The sequence below is a fragment of the Pelophylax lessonae genome (assembly GCF_965119305.1).
Source record: "Pelophylax lessonae genome assembly, chromosome: 3".
Lineage (NCBI taxonomy): Eukaryota > Metazoa > Chordata > Amphibia > Anura > Ranidae > Pelophylax > Pelophylax lessonae.
Genome location: NC_138770.1, coordinates 364,642,568 through 364,665,394, shown reverse-complemented (window position 1 = coordinate 364,665,394; position 22,827 = coordinate 364,642,568). Strand labels below are relative to the sequence as shown.

Here is a 22,827-nt window from a genome sequence, read left to right as displayed (position 1 = left end):
AATTCCTTCAATATGCACTTCACCATGCAATACAGCCTAACTAAAATCAGCTTCCTGGACACCTGGATTTTTAAAGACTCCAAGGGAAATATCAACACCACACTCTATAGAAAAGAGACTGCAGGCAACACTGTTCTGCATGCGGACAGCTTCCATCCTACAGTGCTCAAACAGTCAATTCCTTACAGTCAGTTCTTACGACTAAAGAGGAACTGTACTATTCAAAAAGACTTTAAAAGCGAATCCGACAAACTAACAGCACGATTACTGACTCGAGGTTATTCAAAAACAAGTCTCAGGAAAGCCTTCAACCGAGCCAATAATATGGAACGACACCAAATCCTGTTCAAAAAACCCATGGACAAACCACAAGAAAACACCAATCGATTGATCATGCGATATACTAATCAACATGACTCAATCAGAAAAATTATTCAGCAAAAGTGGCACATCCTTTCTGCAGACCCAAGTCTAAGACACCTTCTCCCAGCAAAACCAAAAATCACATTCAGGAAAGCTGGTTCTTTCCAACAATCACTGGTCCACAGTGAATTTAAAGAGGGACCAAGAAAGGACCCATGCAAGGACAAGGGAACATATCCATGCGGGGGCTGTGCCCAATGTAAAGTCATCGTTAAAAGCACTACCAAACTGCTACCCAATGGGGAATTATTCACACCGGCCCACTTCGTCAACTGTAAAACGCAGGCAGTAGTTTACTTGATGGAGTGTGACTGCGGTGCATATTATGTAGGAAAAACCAGGCAAGAGTTCCGTAAAAGAGTTGGCCAACATTTGGCATCCATGGAAATGTGTAACTTCTATCTCCCACTTGGCAGACACGTGAGAGACAAGCACCAATCCAAAATGCCCCCTGTAAAATTTATGGCCCTGGACAGGATTCACATACCAGGGAGGGGGGGCGACTGGAACAAGACTCTCTTACAAAGAGAATTGAGGTGGATTAGTCACCTGAGAGCGACTACACCTCCCCGGCCTCAACGAAGCAGAGAGTTTCAAACCATTTCTTGATGGTTTTGTATCTGGTAAAACAGACTAACTCAAAATACCTCGATATAACCTCTATCTCTCTCTCTCCCACCAGTGGAGCGACTTAAAATACTGACATTTGAGACTCATACAACCCCCAGTTCTGCACATATCCCCCATGTCTTTCTTTCCCCTCCCCTCTCAAAAACATCTCATTTCATTCTCCCTTTAAATGTATGTACCAAATCTGTTATTCCAAGAATGAAAAGTTAAAACCGCATATATACATATATTGCCAAAGCTATTGTTCTTTGATATATTAATAATGTAATGCAGACTCGATCAGTGGATTTGCTCCTTCTCAATACCCGATTACAACCCCCGGCACGGAAAGCCCCGCCAATGGCGGGGCAACGTTCGGGGCAAACACCAGCTGCTGTTACCTACGGCATCCTGGTTGCCCCTCCTCCTCCGTGTCGGCGGCGTCCTTAGTTGCCAGGCAGCGGAGAGACTCCCTCGTCACTGACCGCGCAGAAGCCCAGGCGCATGCGCGGCGGATACGAGTGAAGCACTTCCGCCCTGACGGAGAGGACCGCGCGGCGCCGTACTGCGCATGCGCGGCCTACATTTAAGGCGCCGGGGATCCCAGCAGTGTGCCATTCACATCCAGACCGTGGAGTGAAAGCACCTCCTGGAGGACAGCGGACCACCCTCATCATTTTTTGGGATAGGACTCCCTCTACTGGACACAGGTACCACATACAGCTTCCTGAGATTCCACACAGCCCTGCACTATACAGGACTCCTTTACATATATAATTTTTCTTCTGTTGCTACAACGATGTAGCCCTCCGCAGGAGAGACCATCCCGCAACAGAAAGATTACCCCGCTACAGACTTACGTTCTGCAGTCAAAAAAACTTTTTTACATCACAAGGTAAATTCCTGTACAATACCTTACACCTAATTTCAGGCATTTGGAATCCCATGGTTCTGTCATAATTTGTACATGTCCTTTTAGATACAAAGAACGGCTGACAACCAAGAAACATCACAGGTGTTCTTTCTCACAGAGAGACCATCTGACAAAATTTGACGCTCACCAGGTATTTCATTACCCAAGTAGTAGCGGCCCAATACAATCCCATAAACCATCTGGACATATATAGTTAATCCAAATATCTATATAATTCCAGGGACAGCCTACATTACCAGGGTACTCACCTTTGGAAAACCAGCAATATCTGGACCCTGTGAGTATAACCTTGTAAACCTAAAGTGCTGTACACTTACTTACACTATATGCCATTTATAATTGTTTGGCCTTTCAGAATCAAACGCTACCGCCACTCCTCTCCCCCTTTGGGATCTTGTGGTTGCTTTGGGAAACAAGAGGGGGCTCCTCCACAACCGATCAAGTAACTGCACACAAAAAATTCAATGTAAGCTAAGACTTTAAAACTATACTAACAAAATTGCTCAAAAATCTTCAATTGACACTAATAAAGATTAAATATCTTTATATAGATATGGTGAAAATCCTTGAAAAAGGCACAGCCGAAATGCGTTGGATGGAAACGCATCCTGCAAACATCCAACATCAATGGATGGCAGGATCTAGCGTCTCTAAAAAGTCACCAATTATCACAGTGTCACTCTCCTCTTTCTTTCGTGCACCATCACGGATGGGCCTCTCACCCATCCAGCACTTTACATTTCATGTCTTGTACATGCTAAATATTGTTTTATGATAAACCTTGTTTTATGATAAACGTTAAAACGCATATTACTTTTGTTTCATTTTTTTGCCTCAAAGTCCCACCCACTGGTCTGAGGAACCAAATAATTACTACTTGTTCTAATTAGGGATGTTGGCACCAATATAATACACAAACCTATTCTAAACTTCGGTTTTCTAGAGCTCAACCCAAATCGCTGAAGCAGGGTCCTGAGTTTAGTAACACTTTAAGTCCTAACTTTTACAAGGGTTTTTAAATATTTATGTCTTCAATCTTTAATTTTTATGAGGCTGGGTGGTGACACCTAGAAAATCAGTGACTACTACAGTGATTTTCTATTTCCACAGTAGTCCCACAGGCATGGTATATGTATATTGCATGGTATATGTATATGTATATTTACACTGGTCCATATATAATGTGTGTGTACAAATATTCATACAACTTTTTTTTAGGCAAAACATCATACACAAATTTTTGTGTTAAAATTGCCCCTAATTCTGTAATTTGTGATAAATATGTCATCAGTATCATTAACAAATAAACATTCTTTACATTAATAAAAATAAAATTGAATTAAAGAAATAAAATATGTTTTATTGTTTGATGTAAGTAGCACTATATATGGAAAAGATTTATGACAGAATCCAAAATAATATTAACTGGGATTCTCAAGCTGCAAGGATATACAAGACCATGTTTAAGATATAATTAATTGATTGTCATCATTAGAGCCTTTGATAAAGGACAAATTACAAAACCTATTGAAAAGAAAATAACAAACACTTGAACAACAAACAAATAATATTATAGCTGTGTTTAAAACAACTATATTTTTTGTTACTTACATGTTCTCTTTTTTAAACTAATGTATATACTGCGCCACAGGTGCTCTTATATATGTAAATCCTTGTAATGTCACCTTTGCTGCTCTACACTCTTCCTTGTGTAAATTACACAATACTAACAGATGGTATGCAACTCAAGGTGAGAGCTACGGTAGGTGCTATAAAAAAGTTTGATCACAAATAAAAAATATTTTTTCTTATCCTTTTATTTGTTTTTGAATCTGACTTACTTGCAGCACATCTTCCACACCCAAGAAACCCTTCTCGTTCAGAAAGGTGACAGTTCTCTTGGGTAAGTCAGGTATGTTGTGTACCACCTTCAACTTTAGGTTTGGGGCCTTCCTATAAATAAATTGTGGTCTTCTGGGTATGTTCTCTTTTAGTGACAACTGAAATTTTGGATTTTCCATTATTCCTGTCCTAATGGTCACTAGGACAGAATCAATAGACAGAGGGATTCTACCTAGACATGGAGGGGCAATAAAACCCTGCTGGGGTAATAATCGTCCCTATTCTTGCCAATACCAAGATAACGTTTTGGCTTTAGATACTTATTGAGACTAGTGGGCTTAACGCAGAACTCTATTATTCTATGCTTACCAGCCAAGGAAGCTGCCATTTTACTCTTTGTGATCAGCAATTGCCATGGTGCTGCACATGTGATCAGTTGTGACACCAGCCATTTGATGGCTTGGCAGTTTGTTGAAGAGCCCAACAACTGTGACAGTTATCATTTACGGCTTTCCTTGAATGTAATTGATTTGGAAACCCTTAAATTGATAGATTTAGTTCCAGGCGTAAGCAGGTGTAAGACAATTTTGGCTACATGCTAGGAAAGTGCTCAGGATAGTTTATTGTGACAGATGATCCAACTGACTCTTCCCTCTGATGTTATTCTCCTCCAACAAGGGGCCTAGTCATGCCATGACTAAATGTAAATGATTTATGGCCAAAATAATTATATTTTCTCTATCCTATATGGTGGATAGGCATAAGTAAAAGAATCAAAGCAAGGAATAGATGACAGTTTGCTCATTTTTCTTTATCAACCAAGATGTCAAACTATAGAAGAAACTGGAAATATTAACCACTTGCCGACTGCTCACTGGGCTGCTACTGCGGCAAAGTGGCTCGTTACCGTCTGGCGACGTAGACCTACGTCACCAGACTCTCCCCTCTCTGGGCGGCGCACACGCGTGCCGCTGGAGGCTCGCTTCCGCTGTATTCAGACACAGCTGGAGTCGGGCCATGGGAGGAGAGGCGGTGATCACCGCCGCTCTTCCCCGATCGTCGAGGATCGAGTGAGGAAATCTGCCCGCTTGTGTAAACAAAGCGGGCGGATCTCCTCTGTGACAGACAGTGACAGATTACAGGATTCAGCATAGCTGAACCTGCGATCTGTGTCTGTGTCACACAATCCCCTCCCCCCACACACGTCAGTAAGCATGAGGCATACATTTAACCCCTTGATCACCAACAGTGTTAACCCCTTCCCTGCCAGTGTCATTATTACAGTAAAAGTGCATATTTATAGCACTGATTACTGTAGTAATGTCACTGGTACCCCCAAAAGTGTAAAAAATGTCAGTCAGGGGTCCGATCTGTCCACCGCAATGTCGCAGTCCCGAAAAAAAAAAATCGCAGATCGCCGCCATTACTAGTAAAAAAAAATAAACAATAAAAATTATAAATTTTTCCCGTAGTTAGTAAACGCAATAACTTTTGCGCAAACCAATCAAAATACTCTTATTGTGATTTTTTTTACCAAAATATGTAGCAGAAAACAAATTGGCCTAAAATGTTAAAAAATTTTGATTTATACATTTTTTTGGGAATGTTATATATCAGAATGTAAAAAATATTGTTTTTTTTTTTTCAAAATTGTCACTCTTTTTTTCAAAAATTAAAAATCGCACAGGTGATCAAACACCACCAAAAGAAAGCTCTATTTGTGGGGGAAAAAAAGGACATAAATTTAATTTAGGTTCAGCGTCGCACGACTGTACAATTGTCCGTTAAAGTAACGCAGTGCCGAATCGCAAAATATAGCCTGGTCAGGAATGGGGTAAAATCTTAAGACTTAAAGCGGTTAAAAATACGCTCATTGAGACATTTTTTGTCAAAGACATGTAGCTAAATACATTTTGGCCTAAATATATGACAAAAATTGAATATATTGGATATTTTTTAACTGTAAAAGTAGAAAATGTCAATTTTTTCGCAAAATGTTCGCTCTTTTTTTATTAATATTGCAAAAAATGAAAAGCGCAGAGGTGATCAAATACCACCAAAAGAAAGCTCTGTTTGTGGGGAAAAAAGGAATTGTCAGTTAAAGTCACGCAGTGCCAAGTTGCAAAAAGTGGCCTGGACGTTAAGCAGGAAAATCCTCTGGTGGTAAAGTGGTTAAAGACCAAACCATATCTCAGCCTGTGATGAAATGTGTGTAGACAGAAAGCCCTGGTACACATTCACATTGCTGACCACTAGCCTTTTAGCTAGGACTCTATGTAATGCTCGACATCACTCACTTCTTATGACAAACTTTATTCTTACAGCAAAATGTGTATTTGGAATAATGCCTTACAGCTGTCTGGAAACCACTTTAAACTGTAATAATATGAGGATTAAATGTGATTTAATGGGAAATGGTCAATAGAGATTATGCGCTTTACCATTTTACTCTTCATTTTAAATGTAGATTTGGTACATAATCTTGCAGGGTGGCGGCAAAAATGTTGCACATCAACATATGATGTAAAAAAATGACCAAAGATCGTAGCACTGCTGCATTGAGATATTCATCTTAGTTTGTCTTATTTCTTATTGATACTTCCATTGATTAAGAACAGCAATAGAAAGCAAACTGATAACTACAACTGATAATCTCCAGACTAATAATGAAGACTGAAGGCATATTTGAAATGTCTCAGGAGAAATAATGGACAGAGGGATGGACAGGTAGCTTTTACTCGAGTAGACTTCTTGGTAAATCATTTGTGTTGCAGTAATATCCATTCTAGACGAATGATGGGGGGGTTACTATAGTAACTGCAGATGGCAGATTGGTGTCTCAATCACGAAGGGCAAGTACACTCTTTTGTTTATGTTATATGTAAACAAAGATACATCCGTGGCTTTATAGTGAAGTGCAATAATGTCAAGGCTTTCATAAATTATTTCTCTATAACATTCACCAACAGATATTTGAATGTACAGTACATCTGTATATATGATTGCAATTATTACTTCTAAACAGGGCTTTAAAGTGCATTGATTTAATCAGTGGTTCGGGCATAAATATGAATTCACTGGGTTGATGTTAAAATAATGGAACTTGCCAATTCCTATATATTTTACTAATTTATGTATGTATGACATGGCATGAGCATTTATCATAATTTATATTTACTATCAAACATCACACAGACCATGCATAAACCTACTTTGTTATGTACTGGCATGTGTATAGTTCATTAGGTATTGTGTACAGGACCACATATTGATAAACTACTGTAGTCAATAAATGAATGTGTAAAAAAAGATTCAGCTCATGGACTGAACTTGTCACTTGTATGGAATTCAGTGTGATAAGCCTTATGGGGACCTTCTTCAGTGATGAAATATATTTGTATTTTGCTCTACCAATGTGGTCATTACAAGCAATTCATTGAGATCTACGTAAAAAGAGTTACATTAAGAGAGCTCTGTGACAATGTGGCTATTAAAAGAAACCCAGGAGGTAAGAAGAGGTTCAAAGATGTTCACTGTGAAGGTAAGAGTTTTATTCCTTAAAGTGGAACTAAACCCGTCAAATTAATAGTTTCAAAACACAGTTACATTCCCGACACGTGCCAGGAATGTAACTGTCACATTGATCACATGTGCAGCATCATTGTAGTTGAAGTCCAAACAGAGGCTAAGATGGTAGCCTCCTTTGCTGAAAATGATAAGAGGGTTTAGTTTTGCTTTTAAGGGTTAGTTTACTTCTACCAATTAACTGTCTATGCAGACAAGAGGTGTCAGTAGATAAAAAAATAAACTGTGCAGCTCTGACTAATACTGAATGCCCTTGCTATAGGTGCAGGCCATATACAAAAGTACATGAGGAAGGCAGCGCATGAACCACACCAGGATACAATGGATAAGGAAGTCAGGTGAACATCCAGTATAGAAAGGGTTAACAGTTTATTGGTATTGATAACCGAAAAACAAAGTACATAAAATGCTTACATCCCCATGGGCTGGAGTGGACAAGGGCACCTGGCAGCAAGCAACACGAGTGCAAGGAGGTCAGTCTCCCAGGACTGCTGAGCAGTGTGTGCACTAAGCCGGAAACCAGCCGGCGCAAGGATGAAAGGACTCCGCTGTAGTTGAGGTAGCGATGACATCAGCCGGACAGGCGCCACTTGCGGGGAAATACCAGGAACCAGGGTGGAACACAAGCTATATGGTTGCTTTATGGCAACCATATAGCTTGTGTTCCACCCTGATTCCTGGTATTTCCCCGCAAGTGGCGCCTGTCCGGCTGATGTCACCGCTCCGGAACTACAGCAGAGTCCTTTCATCCTTGGCGCCGGCTGGTTTCCGGCTTAGTGCACACACTGCTCAGCAGTCCTGGGAGACTGACCTCCTCTCACTCGTGTTGCTTGCTGCCAGGTGCCCTTGTCCACTCCAGCCCAGGGGGATGTAAGCATTTTATGTACTTTGTTTTTCGGTTATCAATACCAATAAACTGTTAACCCTTTCTATACTGGATGTTCACCTGACTTCCTTATCCATTGCATCCATTGTGTGGTTCATGCGCTGCCTTTCTCATGTACTTTTGTCCATATCAGCACCCTTCCTATACTCGTTGGCTAGCAGCAGAAAAACCACTGGGGAGCCTCACAGGCTTATTTCTTTCCCTCCACCCTAAAAGCACCCCAGGAGCGCTAGATTTGTGATTATTGCTTTGACTTGTAGGCCATATACATACTTTCTGAAGCCTGACTGGAATACGCCCAGTGTTTGCTAAGACATTGCTAAGTGAGGCCTGGTCAATACTGCTCACCTCCACCATCACAGGAGTAAGCCTTCAAATGTGAACCCAGAGCTACTGTATCAGGGGAGAGAAAAAGCAAGGGAGGGGGTTTGAACCAGAGAAAGTGCTCACTCCTGTTTTGTTGAAGGTGAGCAGTAACGACTAGGCCCCTCTTAGCAATGTCCTAGCAATATCCTGGGAGTATTCTAGTCAGGCTTCGTGAGATATGTAAATGGCCTACACCTATAGAAAGGCCATTATTCAACTTTAGTCAAAGCTGCACTGTTTGTTTTTATTTACAGACACCTCTTACTTGCATAGGTATTTTGTTGGTAAAGGCAAACTAACCCTGAGAAGTTTGCCTTTGCCAAAATGACTGAACTCCCATGAATGTGTTTTGAGTGATGTCATCTCTGCCCAGCCAATCGAAAAAGTGGGAGATCGATACCCGGAAGCCCCTGGGCTGAGGAAGTCCGCTCTGGCAGATCACAGCAATGGAGAACAGGTGAGTATAGTTCTGCTATAAATGCATAATTCTTGATACATACCTAAACTCTCATGTTCCAATATCATTCTCCAACATGCCAGAACTCTAGTGTGTCTATGAACTTTTTGCATGCAGTTAAATTAGTAGTAAATACAACTTTTGTACATGAATGCAATCTATTTACTCAGGCAAATATTTCCCAGCAGATTGTTTGCTGCATATAAGTGCATACTTACATTTACTACTTCCCAGTGCATAGCAATGGCATACATGCCTGCTCGGCTTTAGGAAATATATTGTGAGCACGCTTCACTCCGAAGGCCTTCCCTGAAGCATGCATGCAAGCAGGGCCAGATTAACGTAGGGGCTATTGGAGCTGCAGCTCCAGGCCCCTACCTTTTATATAGGCCCTGGATTGGCCATATTCACTGTTACCGCTCTTCTGTCACTTGTAAACACAGAAGTCTGGCTTCTATGCTCGCTTCCCCAGGCAGCTCCCTCAGAACCTCCCCACACAGCACGAAGGCTGGACAAGGAGGGACAGTTGCCGATGCATGGATGGGTTTATGGGCTTCAGAGACAGCATCCCATGTTGAATTAGGCATGCATGGCTGCACCCTTCCTCCTCTGGGTGCATGCCAAGGCACGGCCCTTAAGGCCCTTCAAAATCCTCAGCACCAAGCCCATGATGCTCTTAATCCGGCCCTGCATGCAAGGGTGACTCCATGGGGCTACACCCTAAAACCAGATGTCAGTGCCAGTGCTCTGCAGATAAGATTTTTCAGCAGGCAGATTATATTGGAATACAAGAAAGAACAGGGAAGATAGTAAGTTATTTAAATTGCATCTGGTATTCCCTTAAAAATTAGCTTTAGTATTACTTTATTGCAGATAGGTTTAGACTGAAGGAATCTCATTCCACTGCTCTTTGATTCATTTTTTTTTTTTTCATGAAGAACTACAGACACATCCATTGTTGGCTTGGCAGATAAAATGGCATATAAAATTGTAAAACTGACAAACAAATGATAACTGGACCCCAAATGATTCCAGTTTCGTTGGAATGATGAATTGATATACCAGTGGCACAATATCCTTACACAATTTACAGCTCTGTACAAACACAATGTCTATTGTCCAAAATAAAAAGTCCAAAAATAAAGTCTTACTCCTCAAGGGACTGCCCATAATTCTACAATAAACATGATCAGGGAGTTCAGTTGCAAGAGAATGATATCTTCAATATATAACAACTGATAAAGGACACAGACACAAACTACTACATTGGTATTGCTGGTTGTGTGCACACTGGATGTAAGGAGATTGGTGAACCCAGTAGTGGCATCCAAGAAAAAAGAGGAACATCAAATCTGGGGAGGAACCATCCTTTAAACCTAATCAATTTAGCTGCAAGACTTTAATCTTACAAGCTTAACCACATCCGAACTAAAGGAACAACCCTGTGTATTTACATAAAGATACATTTCTAAATCAGAGGAATTTTCTACGTCTCCTGGGTACAAGGATACAACACAAGTGAGATTTTTACATTAATGTAGCAGAGTTGTAAAACACAATTTGCTTTTTAGTTTAAGAAATCCTTCTTTTTTCTATTTCCCAGTTATAAGTATCCCAAAGCACCTGGGAATCTGTTTGCCTAAATTGTTAGTGTAGCACTAAGATAAGAAGGAGATAGGTAAAGCTGGCGATACACCATACCTCCCAACTGTCCCTGATTTCCAGTTTGTGTAGGCTCATAAAATAAGAACAAATGGGCATCCTTTAGGAAGGGGGTAGAGGTGGATATTTTTTATTTGCCTTTGTTATGCTGTATTTTACGTAATGTTCCCATAAGGGAGACCTGACCTAGACCTCCATTCACCTCTACAGCAAAAGAATATTAAACATTTGGATCCATAGCTAGCTGTTTTTAGGAAGCAATATATTGCTATTACAATGATATGTTGCTGTAGGGGGAAAACAACACTGTTCTCTCTATAATGCTAATGCAGCTCACAGGGAATGTCAGTGAAGTCAAGGATGATGTCACGGGCAGTGGAAAGGCTAGGCCCTGGCACCTAAGGCATATGCTTCAGATGTACTGCTGACAGCTCTGGGTCTTTAGCTTGTGACAGCCACTACTTTAATTCACATTGCTCCACATGGCAATTTCAGCCAATCCTGAGCCAGCATGTGTAGAATGAGCCTGACCTCTAACATCAGGCTTACCGTATACATTACAAATTGTGATCTACTTTTCTTTCACCGTGATCTGAAGGTTTTCGTAAGGCACGCAAGTTAGGAGCATACATTGGAGCATCATGTGGGAGGTAAAAAAATACAGTGTGATGCTGTTGCATTGGGTTGTGTGCTGTTGTGTATTATAAATTTGTACCTGTCATATTTTAATGTATGTTTGTTTAAAGTGTTACTAAACCCAGGCCCCTGTATTCACTATATGGTCTCCCACAGAACACAGAACATAAAAATTCAATTATTTTATCGATTATCAGCAGTATATAACAGTCTTGTGACTTCTATTAGTCTCCAGCCAAGCACTGGTAAAGCTTGTAGGAGTTTTTATTCTCCTCTGACTGTCCTATGAGGCTGCATGACCCCTGACCCTCTGTCTGGACAGTGCTGATTGGCCCTGTGCTGATCACAAACACCCTCCCAAAAAACAAATTAAAAAAAATAACTCTCTAGCAATACACACCAAACTGAGCACGTGCAGAGTACCTCCAAAGCTCTGTACTATCGGGAGATGGATTGGGGACTGTGGAAGAAGGGGAGGATCAGAGAAGACAGAATCAAACAGCCTTGTTACACAACGTACAGGATTACCTCTTAGGTTCCACAGTGAGTATAACAAGCATGCTTTACTGCATATACACACTGATTTTATGGTTGTGGGTTTAGTAACAATTTTAGGCCTGGAGTTTGTGATCCATCTCCTGTTTTAAAATGTATCATCATATTTTTGTGTGATCTTATTGACTATGATTTTGCTTTTAAATTATTATTTGCTGCCACTGAAATTTTGTCAAAATTAGCTTGAAATCTTGCCACCGCATAGGCTGTGTTTGCTATGCTAACAAAGCCATGTGGCTGCCAAGTCAGTATGGACGTAGTATTTGCGTTGCTTTGATGATAAGCATCTGGAGGTCACTGAGAGATGCTACTGTATACGTTTCTAGGCGTACTCAACATGCACTTAAAGTAAAAATGAAAGCTTTCAAAATAATAACAATTTCACTTTTCTGGCTATTTAAATGAAAAGTTAGGTTTAGGGTGCCTCTGTACCTCAATATTTAACCACTTGCCTACCGCTCACTGCAGTTATACTGTGGCAGGCTGGCTCGGCTGCATGAAACAAGGTATGGGTACGTCGGTCGCAGGAGTGATGCTGGAGGGCAAGCGTGCGCCGCCAACATCGAGCTCCTGCCCCCACTAGTCAGCGGGGATGCCGATCCACTGGACCGGTGGCCGCGATTGCCGCTGGACACCCGCGATCGCTCCCCGCTGAGAGAGAAGGACGATCAGCTGTTGTAAACACAGCAGACCGTTGTTCTTTCTGAAATGATCACAGAGCGCCTGTGATCCTTCTATATAGAATCACAGGTCTCTAAAGTCATTTCACAAGCCCCTCCCCCCACAGTTATAAAACACGTCCCTAGGGTCACATTTAACCCTTTGATCACTCCTAGGTTAAAAGCTTTCCTGCCAGTGTCCTTATTACAGTAGCAGTGCATATTTTTAGCACTGATTATTGTAGTAATGTCACTGGTCCCCCCAAAAGTAAAAAAAAAAATGTCAGTTAGGGGTCCGATCTGTCCATCGCAATGTCGCAGTCCCACTAAAAATAGCCGATCGTCGCCATTACTAGTAAAAAAAAAAATTTTAATGACAAATTTTTCCCCTTGTTTGTAGACGCAAACATATCAAAATACGCATATTGTGATTTTTTTTTTACCAAAAATATGTAGCAGAATACAAATTGGCCTAATAGGATGAAAAATTTTGATTTTTAAATATTTTTTTGGGGAATGTTATATAGCAGAATGTGAAAAATATTTTTTTTTTCAGAATTGTCGCTTTTTTTGTTTTTTAGTGCGAAAAATAAAAAATCGCACATTTTAACAAATACCACCAAAAGAAAGCTCTATTTGTGGGAAAAAAAAGACATCAATTTTATTTCAGTACAGTGTTGCACGATCGCGCAATTTTCTAACGCTGTACCAAATTGCAAAAAATGGCCTGGTCATTAAGGGGGCGAATCCTTCCGGCCCAGAACTGCTTAAAGTAAAGTTTTTAGCACCCAAGGGGTCTTTTTTGGTAGAAGAACAAATCCGAGGTAGTTAAAAGAATCTTCCCTAAGCTTTAAAAAAACATCTTAACTTCACTTTCTTCATTTGTGGCAATATAATTCACCACAACAACAAATTTTGCTCAAATGTCTTGATTTTTCAACATGTTGGCAAAGTGTATACATACTCTATTTAAATGAACCTTCCTTAATCTACAATCATGTTTTGATCATACACACTGCAAAAACTTTTTTTCCCTAAAAGATGTCAAAATGTTCCCTATGTATTTCTTGATCAAAGAATGTCCCTATTATGGGTTATCCCCACCTCCTTACACTTACATTGTGCTACACATTGCTGTTATCCTTCATACTGCGAATGGATGCTCAGGTGGTCGGTTCAGTTCCAAGGAACGATGGTGGATTCCATCTGTCAATGACAGCTTGAAGCTCTAGCAGTAACCCCTACCACGACACACTGCAGCCATTGACACCATGTGCTGTGGCAGAGAATAATTGCTACACAACCATTTTAAAAGGGCAACCATGTTGTTAAAACCGAAGGTCACCCATTTAACATTTTTTTATAATTAATCCTTTTTTCTAATTATTAATTGGAAAAAAATTAGTCTATTGCTGCTTTTGTCTCTGCATTGTAAAAGGGAAAGGGAATTCTCCTCTGTTCTGACACTGGTCCTTAACCTCTGTCAAATCAATAAAAAAATGTCCATTATAAAATTAAAAATCAATACCTCAAGAATAATGCATGGACTGGCTTCATAACTGAGAGTCAGATATGTTAATGTTTTATCAGTGTATGGTTTAAAGGTAATAGCTTTTTTACTTCTTTGCCAATGGCATATGTTTGGCATATGCTGGCAGAGCTATTGCTAAATCGTCTTTATTCAGGCATCAATTATAAGAATATTGCCAATAAGCCTATTTGGACCATGCAATGACTTTTTTTTTTTTCTCAAGTGACTTTGCCTTGAAAAAGTGGTCCTGCATTGTCCTGTATCATTGGCTGGTGATATTCTTTTTTCTGATATCTAAATAAAGGCAATTCCTCTCGTAACAGATGATCTGCTAGAAATGTATTTACAGTGGACAGAGCCATCCCTCTGGTCTGCAGCACTTTGAAGATATTAGACAATGGTATGGTATATGTTTTTTTCCCTGCTGGCAGAGCTATCGCAAAATCGTCTTTATTCAGGCCTCAATTATAGGACTATTGCTAATCATCCTATTGGGACCATGCAGTGACTTTTTCTCAAGTCACTTTGTCTTGAAAAAGTGGTCCTGCATCCTCCTGTATCGTTGCCTGGTGATATTCTTTTTACTGATATCCAAATAAAGGCAATTCCTCAAAAAACAGATGAGCTGCTAGAAATATACATACAGTGGACAGAGCCATCCCTCTGGTCAGCTGCAGCACTATGAAGATATTAGACAATAGTATGGCATATGTTTTTCCCTGCTGGCAGAGCTATTGCAAAATCATTTTTATTCAGGCCTAAACTATAAAAAATATTGCCAATCAGCCAATTTGGACCATGCAATGACTTTTTCTCAAGTCACCTTGCCTTGAAAAAGTGGTCCTGTATTGTTCTGTATCGTTGGCAGGTGATATTCTTTTTACTGATATCTAAATACATGACACGAGGCCATACAATGCGATTAGAGGAGAAGAGATTGAGAGCCGGTTCACACTGGGGCGACCTGTCAGGCGACCTGGTCGCCTGACAGGTCGCCGTAGGTCGCCTGCCATAGAGTAGCTATGGACCCGTTCTAATAGGAGCGACACAAGTCGCTCCGACTTAAAAAAAGGGTCCAGAGCTTCTTTGGGGCGACCCGGAGCGACCTGCATTGACTTCAATTATATGAAGTCCGTGCCGGCCGCTCCGAGGACTTCACAGGTCGCCCGGCAAAGTCGGCTCGCCCCAGTGTGAACGGGGTCTTAGGTGTACGTTTATGAAAGGGTGAATTTTTTTCTCTGTTTGCTTCTCTGCAGTTCTCCGGGGAAAATGATCTCCTCTGGCACCCTTTTTATGAAGAGGAGAACTTCAGTTCTCCCAGGGTGATCAGAGGAGAAGTGTTTCCTCGGCGAACGGCCAAGATCTCTATACAAGTGAATGGGAGCACCTGTAATCTCGTGAGACAAAGCGAGATTACAGTACTATGAAAATCACTGGCGCTCTTTTAATAAGCAGTGATAAATTATCACTGCTGAGTACACGATCTCCACTAATGTTAATAAATAATAGTCCCCTTACATAAATATATATATATATATATATACACACTGAATACACACACGCATACATTTTATATATATATATATATATATATATATATATATATATATATATATATATATATATATATATATATACACATTAAATATATATCTACATGTATGTGTGTATATATATATACACATGTATATACATACATAAATATGGCAGGGGGATATGATTACTGTGTTGGGGGGTCTGAACGAGGAAGAAGGATGTCAATAATCTTCCTCCTTCCCCCTCAGTTCTCCCCCGATTCTGTCTTCACTCCCCGATTCACCACCTCCAGGCTGGTGAATCCGGGAGTGCGAATTCTGGCACAGATCGCCAGTGAAGTGCGGAGATCGCAGCTTCATAGCCTGGCCATTTCTGTGTCAGTCAATGACAGATTCCCGTGTGAAGAGATGATCAGCGAAGAACATGTTCTCCCCCGATCATTTCTGTTTCATAAACTGAGAATGATCGGAAATGAGCTGCGATCAGCAGGATCATTGCTCATCTCCGTTTCATAAAAGGACACCTTAACCTTAGACTATGGGGTTTTTACAGTAAAGGCTACAAGATTGTGGATTTCTCTTCCACAAGAGGTAGTAACTGCGGGGAGTATGGCTACTTTTAAAAGACTCTTGGATGTACATCTCAAGGATCAAAACATTCAGGGGTATGGGAAATAATTACGTCCGCACACACCTACAAAGGTTGAACTGGATGGACTATTGTCTTTATTCAACCTCAACTACTATGTAACTATATATAACTATAAATAAAGGCAATTCCTCTCGTAACAGATGATCTCCTGGAAATGTACGTACAGTGGTCAGAACCATCCCTCTGGTCATCTGTAGCACTTTGAAGATATTAGACATCAATCCATATGTCATGCAATCTGTGTTGTTTATAGGCCAAAATGCAAAATATCGCATATTGAAAAATATAGGAGGTTCTAGTGGAATTGTTTGTACAGGAGACAGCACCATCCATTCAGTTCACTACAGCACCTTAAAGATATTAGACATTTATCCAGTTGGCATGCAATCTGTTCTATTTCTAGGCCAAAATGCAAAATATCACTGATTATAACATATTACTTTTGCAAGTATTATACATGCTTTAATTATGATTTTATCATGTTAGACATCACCGTTACAGCAGCGACTGGGTGCCCCAGATCACATAGGAGGATGATTTTGGTGATATTGGGGTTACTCAAAAAGACCTTTTTGGACTGTTCCAACGTGGCAGAATGTGCCATTATAACTCAGGACAAGAACACGAGCTGTAACTGGTGTATGCATTTACCTCTGAGATCAGTTCCAACATGAATTCAGTGTTTGTGTATTAGGTAGGAGATACATGTTTTGACTTAATAATCACAACATGTGCTTTAGCGCATATAACAGTCTGTGGTTTTTCCATCCTACTCCCATTGTAGTGACAGGCATTTTGCTCCAAGATAGCTGGACTGTGATGAACAAGCTTGCATATGACAGCTTTTACCATAACACTCTTGTAGGTGTATACTGTCACCACTGATGAGACAATATAGAAAATGAAATGATTATTATTACTATTATTTAGGATTTATATAGCACCAATAGTTTGCGTAGCGCTTTACAATATAAGGGGGGATAATTACAATACGGTTCAATACAGATGTAATAGAAGAGCTTACAATCGAAATGTAGCATAGTGTGTATAAATACTTTTCCCAAAACTGAATTTATTAAAAAAAAACATAAACCTTAAAGTAGCAATAAAATATGATGCTAAACAAGAATGCTGCCAAAAACAAAATTGAGATTGTAGGCATGATCCCAGCATTGTTCATCCCCATTTTAATATGAAAAAGTTTGATTTTGGGAGAACAATGAGGCATTCTGAGATGGTGATATAGCTGCTCATATATTGGAACTTTAGTTATTTGATGTGTGTAAAAATCTTTTTTAGACCCCACACTGTTTTCAGCATGCAGTCAAGGGTAAGGTTGTACTTTCAGAGCCTGCTTTCCCTAGGACATAGCACAGAATAGTAATAAGGCCAATCAATTTAGCATGCCCATTACTTTTTACTGGACTTTTTTCTCTAGAGTTCAGTGTTCACATACACATTACAATTCTAGAAGAAAGATGTACATTTTTCATACTGAAATATGAATCTCTTTACATATATTCACATCCGTATCCTATATACTGTCTATACTTCTGAAGGAGAACCTACCATAAGAGAAAAATGTAGGCTGTCATTGCTAATCTCCCCTTCAGAAAGCGCTGATTGTCAGGCTATTATTTTAATGCTCTGAAGCAGCCGTTTTCAACCAATGCCCTGAGGTTCAGGCAGGGGTGCATTGGCAAAATGCCTAAAAATTGCCCAAAAATTGTACTCAAGCCAGTGGGGGGGTCAAGCCTGCCTTTCAATTACACAAAGCCATAGGTTTTCATTGTGCACCATTACAAACTTCTACAACCTTCTAACCGCTGGTGTCCTAATAACCAACGATGTCAATTGATAAGGAGGACTGTGGGTGCCTGCACAGCATCCTTGTTTGCCCCTTCCCTGTCCTTCTTCATTAGCACTGGGGTCACTTTAGCTGAGTGAGGGAGAGAAACTGAGGAAGAAGAGAAACATTGGAATACTAGTCTGCAGGGCTGCTGTTAGAGATACAGCTAACATCTGTAAGCCCCCAGCTAAAAGTGAGTGAGGACATAGATTTATCAGTCCCCTTCTCTGCAGCCTCTGCTGCACAGATGAATGAATAGGATGCACTCTGAGACTTCCTGCTCATTCACAAACTGAAGCATAGTAAACACATTATACTATGCGTCAGTGATGAATGGACACAGGAGTGATTTGTACCAATCACTCACTGTGTTTATTCAGGAAAGGAATGGACTAGATAGATTACATATTTAATGGTCCCTTCCCCTGCTCTCCATCCTGAAACATCCCCTTGTGTGCCCTCAGCAGCTTCCGGTGGGAGAGGAGAGGAAGGAAGCCGGAAGAATTTTTTGGGAAAGGGGCACACAGGGGGGCCAGACAGCAGATGGAATGGGTGCATGTGCTAGATCCAATCCCCCTGATGTGAAGCTGGAGGGATAAAGAGGAGGAGTAGCTGGCAGTGCTGCAGGAGAAGGCAGAAGAGGATCAGTGTCTGCAATAAGACAGTACAGCCGGCCTTTCTTCTCAGAAAGTACCCAGCCCCCCCCCCCCCCTTAAACTGATGGAGCCCAGGAGGGCTGCCTGTACTGCCTTATCAGCGGCCCTGCTAGTCTGCACCAGTGTGCAAAGGTGTGTTTGCTTTGGAAGAATAAATTACCTCTAATGTTAAGTGTCCTAGATGTCCTAGAATGTCCTACATTTTTGAATGGGGGTGCCTTGAGATTGTGCATAATTTTAAAGGGTGCCTTGAATGAAAAAATAAAGTTAGGAAACACTGCTCTAAAGCACAGATATAAGGGCTTCAGGCTTTTATCTGATTTGCTGCTTGGGTGTTTCACTCAAAAGTACTGAAGCCAGACAGTAACAGCAGCAACCATGTATTTCTCATGACATGTCAAAAGTCATTTAAACCAACACGGGTTACAACGCTGTTTTTTTTTTTTTTTTTTTTTTTTATGTATTTGTAAGTGCCAGATTACTAAAATGCATATATTTTCAACTGGTTCATTGAATTTATTGAGCACATTCAATAGGAGTTCTCATAAGGATGAGTAGTGGCTGAGCATCTAGTGTAGATGTTACTCAAGCAGTGTTCCACCTGCACTCTAAAACATTCAATAACCTGGAAGATCCAAAGTGATTTCAGGTGTGGCAAAATGTACATGCAGGATCCAGGAAGCATAACACTAAGCTAGGCCAGGTGCTCAGTGCATTGGTATTTGGGGGGTGCTCCATGGGCATCAGATCCATGGAGAATCCATATATATATATATATATATATATATATATATACATACACATATATATATATATATATATATATATATACACTGCTAAAAGAAGTTAAAGGAAAACATTTTAATCAGAGTATAGCATCAAGTCAATTAAACTCCTGGGATATTGATCTTGCCAGTTAAGTAGCAGAGGGGGTTGTTAATGAATTTCAGCTGCAATGAAATTAACAACAGGTGCATTAGATGGGAAACAATGAGACGACCTCCAAAACAGTAATGGTTTTACGGATGGAGGGCAATGACTTTTTTCCCTGCTCATCATTTCTGACTGTTTTTGACTACTTTTGCATTTGGCTAGGGTCAGTATCACTACTGGTAGCATGAGGCAATACCTGGACCCTATAGAGGTTGCACAGGAAGTCCAACTCCTCCAGGAAGGCACATTAATACGTGCCATTGCCAGAAGGTTTGCTGTGTCTCCCAGCACAGTCTCAAGAGCATAGAGGAGATTCCAGGAGACAGACAATTACTCTAGGAGAGCTGAACAGGGCTGTAGAAGGTCCTTAACCCATCAGAAGGGCCGATATCTGCTCCTTTGTGCAATGATGAGCACTGCCAGAGCACCAGAAAATGACTTCCAGCAGACCACTGGTGTGAATGACAAAACAATCAGAAACAGACTTCATGTGGGCCCTGTGCTCACTGCCCGGCACCGTGGAGCTTGATTGGCTTTAGCCATTGAACACTAGAATTGGCGTGCCCTCCACTAGCACCCTGTGCTTTTACAGATGAGAGCAGGTTCACCCTGAGCACATGTGACAGACATGAAAGGGTCTGAAGAAGCCATGGAGAACTTTATGCTGCCTGTAACATTGTTCAGCATGACTGGTTTGGTGGTGGGTCAGTGATGGTCTGGGGAGGCATATCCCTGGAGGAATGCACAGACCTCTACAAGCTAGACAATGGCACCCCGACTGCCATTAGGTAAAAGGTTAAATGCTTGGACCCGTTGTCAGACCCTATGCTGGTGCTGTAGTCCTGGGTTCCTCCTGGTGCACAGCAATGCCCGGCCTCATGTGGTGAGAGTATGCAACATGTTCCTGGAGGATGAAGGAATTGATACCATTGAATGCCCCCCAAGCTTGCCTGACCTAATTCCAATAGAAAACCTCTGGGACATTATGTTTTGGTCTATCCGACGCCGCCAGGTTGCACCTCAGTCTGTTCAGGAGCTCAGTGATGCCCTGGTCCAGATCTGGGAGGAAATACCCCAGGACATCATCTGTTGGCTCATTAGGAACATGCCCCGACATTGTCAGGCATGCATACAAACACGTGGGGGCCATACAAACTACTGAGTAACATTTTGAGTTGTTGCAATGAAATTTCAGCAAAATGGACTAACCTGCTGCATCATTTTTTCACTTTGATTTTCAGGGTGTCATTGAATTCAGTCCTCTGTAGGTTGATCATTTTCAATTCCATTAAACAATGTGGCATCCTTTCATTCCTAACACATTACCCAGTCCATATTAATATGGATATCCAGCATATTTTTCCCTATTGAGATCTTATGTGGTTTCAAAGTGTTCCTTTAATTTTTTTTGAGCAGTATATATATATATATATAGACTGTATCTGTAGATATTGTCCTATAAAAACTCTTCCTATGAAAAGTACCTCCATCAGTGTGCCACTTCTCTGCTTCAAAATGCGGTAATTATAATTATACTTTACAGTAAATATACATTTCATTGTATAAATACAATGCCAATAAAGTATTATATTATCTATAGCCCAAGTTTGTACATTACACTGTATTTAAATGTATTAAAATATCTTCCAAACAACACAAGAACCTTAGTAGAACCAAAAGGACAGGATCATACACTTAAATTATTATCAGCTATATGAAAACCTAAATGCCTAGAAAGTCTTGTAAGAAGTTAGGTCATGATGGTTTCTTTAATAATACTTTTATAGTGAATGACTAGGTTTAGGAACCGCAGTATGATAGTAAATGAACCCAAATCACTGATCATCAAGTGGCACCTTGTCAAGTTATCCTTGATACAATTTTATATAAGACATGCAAAAAAAAAAATGTTTTATATAAAATATGTCAAGTTCTCTATTAAACATTGCATATACGCTTTAATATTGATTCTGATGAAATGACAGTGAATAGACATTTGACATCCAGACATGCTAATGATGTTTGAGTACTAAGTGATCTGCTTTTCCTAGCACTGTCATTGGGTACCTGTTCTACACATATGAATATCTACAATCATTTCACTGCTATGGATTGGACGATCAGTCCATAGACAGGAGAATTTTCCTGGGCTGTAAGATCTTACCTGATCTCAGGAACATGTAGTAAGCTCCACACTCAATTATCTCACATCGTTACAGCCTTGCAATGTACATCAGTTGAAAAAGCTTCTCACAAGTATAAGCTTCCAAAAATGCAGCCTCACATGAGTAATCCACAGGAGAGAAGAGCCATGTACAAAGATTGGATCGTTGTCTTTCTAGGAAGGCAGGTGATGTGACAGCAGTTGTAAGCAGCAGCGCTGAGCCTCAGAGCACAGAGAGGACTGAAGCCACACTGCACATTGCACACACCACTCATGACATTAGCAGGAGATTAGACGCCAATTGGCCACTAGGGGGCTCAGCGGAGAGGACAAGGTGCCTGAAGGAAGCCTGGAACAAGCAGCAAACCTTTCATCCCTTCTTCTATCCTTGCTTCTCAGTAAGACTGCTCTTCACAGGGACTGGATGGCTCTGTCTACAGGAACATGATATTATTTCTGTGCATTGAACTTAGTCAGGGCTTACCTTTTTCTAGAAGCCATTGATCCCACTATGTAAGAGGACAGAATGATAGAGCTAACAGGTGTTATCAGTAGGGAGGTGTGGAGGGATTTGGGCAATACTGACTTCCCTGAGAAAATGGGAACTCCTGGTATGGCAGATTAATATGACACTAAAATCAGTATGTATTTGTAACTCAAAAGGTCCCTTCTAATACACGCAGCCTGCTCAAACTCTGCAAATTCCTTTGCTTTGCTGCAATGGCCTGACTTCCTGTTAGAGGGTGACTACGTTCCTTCCCCACGGTCCTACCGTATGTAGGAATGTAGCCACCCTCATTTGTTTGCTCCCAGGATTTACAAGTTACTATGGTCTATAGAAGGGGTATGGAAATAAAATTCACTGAGGTCCGGTCAGTAAAATTTTCTTCCAG

General features: G+C 40.7%; 1 protein-coding gene across 2 annotated transcripts in view; it reads right to left on the bottom strand.

Moving 5' to 3' along the window:
- HTR1E (5-hydroxytryptamine receptor 1E) overlaps window positions 1-22,184 on the bottom strand; it is a 156,573-nt gene extending 134,389 nt beyond the window's left edge. For both annotated transcript variants that reach the window (XM_082251392.1, XM_082251395.1), the window contains exon 1: window positions 21,935-22,184. The gene's annotated coding sequence lies outside the window, so the exon portion shown is untranslated. The remainder of the gene's footprint in view (window positions 1-21,934) is intronic.
- Between the last annotated feature and the right edge of the window lie 643 nt (window positions 22,185-22,827).